The sequence below is a fragment of the Siphateles boraxobius genome, unplaced genomic scaffold (genome assembly GCF_051911475.1).
Source record: "Siphateles boraxobius isolate OS27281-9 unplaced genomic scaffold, OSU_SipBor_1 22, whole genome shotgun sequence".
NCBI classification, from domain to species: Eukaryota; Metazoa; Chordata; class Actinopteri; order Cypriniformes; family Leuciscidae; genus Siphateles; species Siphateles boraxobius.
In genome coordinates, this window is record NW_027508833.1 from 9435714 (window position 1) to 9442578 (window position 6865).

The 6865-nt window shown below is 40.3% G+C and overlaps 1 long non-coding RNA gene across 2 annotated transcripts; it reads left to right on the top strand.

Annotated features, from left to right (window-relative positions):
• Positions 1-4901: 4901 nt before the first annotated feature.
• On the top strand, positions 4902-6089 carry LOC143746334 (uncharacterized). Of its 2 annotated transcripts, none has more exons than XR_013206498.1 (5): positions 4902-5211; positions 5374-5478; positions 5573-5687; positions 5776-5857; positions 5994-6089. It is a non-coding gene; the product is annotated as an uncharacterized LOC143746334 (long non-coding RNA). The 2 variants fall into 2 exon arrangements; XR_013206499.1 differs by having other exon boundaries at positions 5374-5438.
• Positions 6090-6865: the final 776 nt, after the last annotated feature.

Below are 6865 nucleotides of genomic sequence, written 5' to 3' on the forward strand. Positions count from 1 at the left end.
AACCAATGAAGAGCGATCCTTTACTACGACAGAAGCAATCAATCTGGCTCCATATGAATAAATAAGAAATATTTTGACATTGAAATACATTTAAACAGTTTATTAGTCATAATTTAAACTATTGACATCAGCAGCTTCATCATAAACATTACTGAAAGGCACAGGATTAGTTTGTCATTAATTTCACTGATCCTCCTTATCAAACATAGAAAATACTAAATACACTAATAATTTATATTAAAAGGTCCTAATCTGTTTTGTCATGTTCTCTTTCCCATCAAACTGAACCTACTGTGACTTACAACAGTTTCTGAGAAATCGGTTCCCAAAAAATAGCCAAACAGGAAACATGGACTCAGATCAGGGGAACGTTTTCTGGGATCAGTAGTTCACTCCATCCAGACACAGGCCGTGATGATACTGTACCTCCGTTCTCTGACTTTTTGAAAAGCCACACAACATCACTTAACTGGGCTGAATACTAGTTGTAGTACATGTGTACTTTATAGTAAGTTTATGATAAATCATGAGCTGAAATTGGTAAGTAGTTAACAGTGAATTAATTATGATGTGCCCCCTCAAGTAAAGTCATGACACAGTCATGCATTAACAAGCCATTAACTGAAATATGAATAAACATACAATAAGTGTATCATCCTTATTCCATTACACCTATGGTATAAAACAACAAAGATACCAATTTTTTAGTTCTTTTATTTTTAATTATACAATTAAACATATATGGACTTAAAAGAAAGGCCAAACATACCTGTAAAGACACACATAACTGTACGTACACACTGCCGCCGACTTGAGCTGCAAAGAAGCTCTGGCCGCCCTGTCAAGGACGCTTGTCAAAAAGTACGGGGAAGCTTGTTGACACTTTGGCCGCTCTGACATAGCAGCATTCTATGTTCGAGAGAAGAGAAGTGTCACAGCATGAAATGTAAACAGATAAAACAAGCAATACATTGACACTAGAAACCTTTTATAATGACAGCATTTTTATAACCGTTTGGTCACATTTAGTCGGAAAAAATAGAACAATTAGCTATTATTATTTGCATCTAGTGCAATTGGTCAAATCTGTGTTACCGTGAGCAAATAAATTGCATTCCAGCTTAATACGAGCGTTCGTAAATATTTCCAATAAAAGTTGCGCTCATCCTCAAATGTTTATCACTGGTTCATTATGGATGCAAACAACGTCATATCATAAATGATTGGAAACCCAGCAACGGTGATGATTAGCTTCTCCTCCATGTTCTCGGAACTAATGTTTTGGTAGGAATGAAAGTTTACTGTACATCGTATGTTTCTCCGGGATCAGCCAGCGCGAAGAATTTCTATATTCCGATTGGTTGCTGCCGTTTTCCGCTGCTTGGCGCTGAACCGTGTCATAGCTCATTACCATAAAGTTGAGCTACTTTCAACATTCTGATTGACACTCTGGTCGCTCAAAACGCCCAAAACGCGACGCCGATGGATTTGACGCTCCTTGCAGCTAAGAGAAGCCAGCTTTCATTGAAAATTAATGACTTCCGGTAACTTTGGAAGATCAAGCTGCCGGGGTTGAGTACGTACAGTTAGGCACATTTACATGTAAAATAGGGCATAAGCTATAATTTAAAGCTAATCGAAGCATATACATATACATGGGGATGTTTATTCACAATCACACCCAGCATGTACTTCTCACCATCTATAGATCTGTAGATCAACATCAGTAAAGTTGGCAAATCGTATGTGAGCATGTCATGACAACTTTCACCTCTCCCCAGCGTGTACAATAAAAACTCTATGTGTAACAATTAGGCAAAATACACATAACATTAAAACATAACAACATTAACACAGTACAAGAATGTAAAATACAATAAAAGTGAAATACCTGTAGATCAACATTAGTAAAGTTGACAAATCGTATGTGAGCATCTCATGACAACTTTCACCTGTATGATACAACACTAGTTAGTTGATTAATGACTCAAAACCCTGCTAATACATATTATACGGCCCACACGATATATCTTCAAATTATTGATCCACTCATGCATGTAACATACAACAGAACACACTATACAGTCTCCATATTGTTTACAAGAGTAAAACTTGAAACTTGCAAACTTAAAGCGGCACTATGCAGTATTTTACCTTAACTGAACAGCTTCTGAGTTATTGGAATGGTTATATGACTTATTTTGGGTTGAATTGTGGCCGTCTCGCCCCTGTTAGTTTTCTGTAGTTGTTCTATTTGTGTAGTTCTCCAAGAAACAGAGACCAAATTCCACAAATCCAGCTTTGTTTATTTAGCTTATCAGATCACACTGTCTGCCGCAGAATTTGTAAATATTGCATGTTATCGTGCTGCCTTGCCATATTATGTAGTAACCGACACGAGAGCTGCTAGTAAGCCATACAACTCTGTCGATGGACTCCCCCACATATACACAAACAGAACTGTTATGAAACGTGACATTTCATTAAACCTTTACCCATCCAACTCCCTCTGTGCTACTTTGATGGTGTGTAGAAATTATGTTGAAAAAAGATTGTTACCTTTTTGTTTTAGTTAGCGTTGGCAAGTAACATCTACTCCAAGCCAGGGGCACCCCAGACCACCACGACCACCGGTCTCAAGCTTCACTGAGGAATCTGACCGTGACCTGTATGTTCCTATCTAATAGCTTTTCTACACCTGGCTTTCATGGCCTTGCACATGCTTATTTATAAATTATTATATTTTTTAACAGCGATGTAGCCATTGATGAGCTTGGTGTTCGGCCACTAATTGGAGAGGGAGAAGTTGGTGCTTTGGAGTCAAGGTGAGTTTCTTACATTGGGGCCTCCAAAGTGTTTTTTTCTCTGTTTCTTCATAATAGGTGTATGTTCACATATATTTATTCAATGATTATAGCATGCACTCCCTGGACACTGGCGAAGAAGAGTGTGACTCTCCAGATGAGGGGGGTCGCGATTTTTTGAGGAGCACCGTGTAAGTATTTCACAGCAATGTTTCATATACCCACACTGATCTGTCACTCGAATAGATGTATGTTTTCCTCACACACAGCATAGAGATGGATGATTTTTAGGTGGACCCGAGTCATGTGGACTTGGAAGGTGGGGACAGCTCAGACAAGGATTTTGCCCCTTCTCTTCATCTAAGGTATATTTTTCTTGCTGCTAATTATGAGTTGAAATAAAAGCTGCCTCATTCATTCCTGCAACTACCCTACTTGTGTAACTGAATGATGACATTTTTTTTAGCAAGGAATTATACAGACGTTCATATTTTGAAGTATTTGATCACCAATGTACTCTCAGTCTGTCTCTTTACACAGGACTGTCGGTGGCAAAGCACTTGATCTGAAAGAAGTAACTATGGATTATGCTGTGCTAGATTTCGAAATGCCGGATCATCCTGATGAGGTACCAGTGAATATATCTGAGCAGCAGAGAGTTGTTTCTGAGGACGACCTGGTTGGAAAACAAGCCAACATCACATTCAATGATAACCTCCATGTACTGGCCATGCACTTGAGACTTCCAATGGAAAAGTGCAACCACACAGAAAAATGGTCTGGAGCATGCCCTGGTGCTCAGCCATTCCAGGTGACAGTGAAACCACAGGGGACCGGAGTAATCTTGGAGTGGGTAAGATTATTGTGTGAGCGTCTACCCTACTCAATGCTAGTCGGACCCATCCCCCTACCCCATTTGAAAACTGAATGGGGGAGATTGGCTGTTGGGGTCAGCTGGTTGTTTATTAGTACAGGTGTGACAATTAGCATACCAATGGTTAAGCTGTTGATGTGATAAAGCTTCTGAAAAGTTGGTTGTTTGGAGCATAACTGTCTTTTACTAACATAACATTTCCGTGTCTTTCACTAGATATGCCCATTCGGACACACGGTGTGGCGATGGAATTTCGCAGCCAACACTGAAATTTGGAATGCAGTCTGGCGATTTCATGTTGTCCATGAACATTCTCCTGTCAGGAAACAACTACAGGAAAGTGGCCATGCTTTTTAAGTTCATGAACATGGGGATGGTTGCTGAGAGCACATACTTCAGAATTCAAAACGCCTATTGCATTGAGCTGGTTCAGGAGTACTGGGAAGTAACCAGGGCTGAAGTCCTAGAGCATCTACGTCAAAAGGACCATGTTGTTGTCTTAAGGGAGTTTTCTTTCAATGTAACCTCAATAACAGTGACATGTTTGTGGTTAGCTATAAATGAACAATTTAATCTGGAAATTGTGATTCTAAAATCTGTTTGCTCTATTCCGTAGGTGATGGCAGAATGGACTCTCCTAGTAAGTTTTGTAGTTTACAATTGTTTTAGTATGAGGATTAACAATGTTCACATGCTGAAAGATGTACTTATCCCGCAGGTCACTGTGAACAGTTTTGTACATATACCACCATTGAACAAGATTCCAGAGACATTGTGTCACGATTTATGAATTCGTTGTCTCCTTCTCGTCTCATGTTACTGTTGTTATATGTGTGTGGGTGTGTGCGAGTGGGCGTCACCACTCATGCGGATTAGCGATCCAGCTGATCGCAATCCTCTCACCAGCTGCAGCCTATTATATTACCTTCAAATACTCACCGTACTCTCCTCTCCATGTCAGATCGTTGTTTGATGTCCCTCGTGTTTTTGATCCTGTTCCAGTCTGCGTTTGTCCTGTTCCTGTCCTTGTCTCCTCGGTTCACGCTCCGGTTCTGGATTATCTCATCATCTCTACACTTCTCTTCTGGACTACTGACCATCTTGTCCCTGCGTCACCAGTTGTTTTGTGTGTTCTGACCTTGTCTACTTTCTACTACTAATAAAGAGTTTACTTGCATCTCTGCTTCCGCATCTTTGATCGTGATACATTGTGCACATTGTCAAACGGGAGACAAACCGGAACTCTGTCATCATGGAGAGGGAGTGTTTTGTGAAGACCATGGATGCGCTACTACCAGAAATAGTAAAAGAAGTGGTCACTGATGCCCACATACAGATCACTGCCTTGCTGAGTAAGGACTTCGTAAGACTTATTACCCATATTATATGAAGACCTGATTTGCATCGTACTTGAGTTGTAAACTGGTATTGTTTATTACAGATCCAGAGTGTGGGAAATACAAGGCTTGGGGTATCCACCATTCACTGGATATCTGGCACGCTGGTAAAAGTTTGAGCAAGAAACTTCAACGGGTAAGCTTATATCCAGACTTTCCATACCGTCAGTTTTACTCCTAGCTAAACCTTCTACATATTGGTTTGTCCTATTCATGGTAGAGACGTGACGTGACATGATATAAGACGCATGTTTGAAAGTTAGATATTTACAGTGTATGTGCTATCTACCTTATTCAGGCTGGTTCAATCAAGAACCAAACCGGAATTCTGGTGTGGATAAGAGACATTGTCAACCACTTCTGGTATTGCAGCAAGCAAGCAACAACCGAGGAGCATTTCAACGTATATTGTAGCAAAAAAAAAAAAAATTTTTTTAAACTTTGTCATGCTGACTCATACAGTTTGTGCATGCATGTTTTGTTTTCCTTTTGCACAGATGATGTGGGTTGGTGTGCTACACCATGTACAAAACGAGCACTCGTGGGCAACTGGCTTCTGTGAGCATGAGCCTCTTGAAAGGGGCAGTGAGGATAAGCCCAGGTTCATAGAAGGTAATTTCAAACAAACAATGCAAATGCAGGATTGAGTGCCCTGTAAGGATGCAGCCATTTTACTCACAATGATGTGGTGTGATTACAGGTTCAGCGGCTCACCAGGCACTGACCGCCATCGTGCTGGAGAAAAGGTTCTTGACCCAGGTGCAGAAGTTCATAAACTTCAGGTAAGCATCAAGTCAAAATCACATTTCCCATATTTTAGCACTCAAGCATTTGTCTTGTCTTATTTTACGAGAGCAGAATGCAAGATGATTCATGTGGTGAGTTCTTATTGTCTATATTTCCCACCCAACCACACAGGACCACATCAGACCTGGAATGCTTCCAGAACCACTTATTAATGTATGCAGCAAAGCACATGTCATATACACCCTTTGTTTACAAGACCCGGACTTTAAGTTTTTACTGTTATTTTTTTTGTTTAGTGAACACCTTCCATTTGTTGACAAGCTTTTTTTTAAAATGACTAATAACAATGGCCCTTCATTTATCTCTAGATACCAACGGTCATAGAAAAAAAAAATCAAATACTTGGGGTGTCTACACAATGAAAGAAAAGAAACTATACTCCTACATCCCAGACATTCAGAGGGCCATTCTGTCCAGGAGGCTGAGAAGTGGGACTGGTCTTCCCTGGAAGATTACACTTAGGCCTGACGACCCAAGACGGCTGGGTCTTCTTGCTCCTGTACAACCACCACCCACATCCGAACTTGTACGAGCACGTGGCACGAGGGAACATTGTGTCCGAAAACCCCCATGATTGACTGAAATACTACCGATCATATATGTTACCGATCACGGAAACTAAAGACACAAGTCGGCAGCACAACTTTCGAGCAAAATGAGAAAGAAGCGTTTTTTTCTAAATTGGTGAATTTAATTTTTTTGCAGAATATCTTAGTTGAAATCTCCATGTTTGAGATAGCAGTATTCTTATATTTAAAAGCTTACATTTTGAGCTTGAAATTGGCTTGTTTTCGGAGATTCTAGCATGCAGTAGGGGCGTGGCGTGTCATTGTCTGTGTGTATTTCCATACTGGTGTAGCACCAACCAGTTGATCACGTCGGCCATTCGATTAAATTACTGGATTCTAATTTGCAGACACAGCTCCTCTCTTCATGGACTGTGACACAAAGCAGATGTCATGGGACTTTTAATTAAGTTAATG